General features: G+C 45.8%; 1 protein-coding gene across 2 annotated transcripts in view; it reads right to left on the bottom strand.

The window, feature by feature from the left end:
- LOC143291709 (uncharacterized) overlaps positions 1–344 on the bottom strand; it is a 46,398-nt gene extending 46,054 nt beyond the window's left edge. For both annotated transcript variants that reach the window (XM_076601732.1, XM_076601733.1), the window contains exon 1: positions 19–344. The gene's annotated coding sequence lies outside the window, so the exon portion shown is untranslated. The remainder of the gene's footprint in view (positions 1–18) is intronic.
- Between the last annotated feature and the right edge of the window lie 922 nt (positions 345–1,266).

Here is a 1,266-nt window from a genome sequence, read left to right as displayed (position 1 = left end):
GTTAGAAATCTCTCTCACTTTTGTCAGTCCTCGCTGCAGGTTTTTCCTAGTTGTCATGGACGAGCAGGAGGCCTGGTGCACCAAGCAGTGGGTGCACGCTTCCAGTCAAAGCAACATGGCGCTGTGTTTGTTGTTCTTCGCTCCTCCCCTGGTCCCAGCTGGTGGCAGAGAATCGTCAACACCACGTGAATTGTTGCACCTCCGTGCTCCGTTCTTTCATACGTCACAGTACTCAACGTGTTCCCTTGATACGATACCAATAATATCACAAACTTTCTACGGATTTATATCGTTTGTTGCTTGTTGTTACCGTTGTTGCTGCTGCTGTTTAACTGACGCGAAATTTAGTAGACACTTCCGTGTTCTCTGCCTGCGTTTGGCAGTTCAGTCAGGTTGGGAACTCATGGGGGTTCCCCTTTTTAGACTGGGGGTTCCCCTTTTTGGATTCAACGTAATGTTGCAAGACAGCCGTGAAGCGAAGGCAGTCACCGCTGATAGGGGACACTCAGGCTGGATCAGAGCCAAGATCTACACAAGTGAGCGTTGAGGTGGAGGGTGACTCTGGGCGGGTGCAGCGCGTCACTGTCATGAGAATGGATCAGCTCTAAAAATAATGCTTTCTGCATTGTGCACACGGGCGCGCGTGTATATATATATATATATATATATATGTAAAAAAAAAGGTGTTTGACAGAGTGTGCTGGTTCGATTCTAACAGAAGAGAGAGGGGGAGAACAGACAGGGGCATATAGGATCAACTAATGATGCACTCACTCACTCTCTCCTCACATCAATAGCAGGGCCACATGGAGTGGTTTTTATAGAGTGTTTACTTTACAATACAGCACACAGTAAAAAGTTCACCCTACACCTAAAGCAGTACCTATAAGCAGCACCTACAAGCAACACCTATACCTACAAGCAGCACACAGTAAAAAGTTGACCCTACACCTAAAGCAGCACCTATAAGCAGCACACCTGGAACACAAACACACAACCAAAACCCAGGTCAGATAAAATCTCAAAATATCCTGACATCACTGACATGAAAGGCCTATACCCTCTCAGCACCTTTCATCACATGTCCACCAGTATGCACTCCTCTCACACATAGATCAATGTGAGGAAATACAAGCTTCATCAAGCTTACCTGCCACCAGCAGTTACATACCAATTACCATACTGTGTACAAAACATATCACTGACCAATACAACCCTGTGTTCCAACTCATGTTACCCATCATTCAATTGAACTGTGTGTTACCA

The sequence above is a fragment of the Babylonia areolata genome, chromosome 17 (assembly GCF_041734735.1).
Source record: "Babylonia areolata isolate BAREFJ2019XMU chromosome 17, ASM4173473v1, whole genome shotgun sequence".
NCBI lineage: Eukaryota > Metazoa > Mollusca > Gastropoda > Neogastropoda > Buccinidae > Babylonia > Babylonia areolata.
This window is presented reverse-complemented; position numbering and strand designations above follow the sequence as displayed.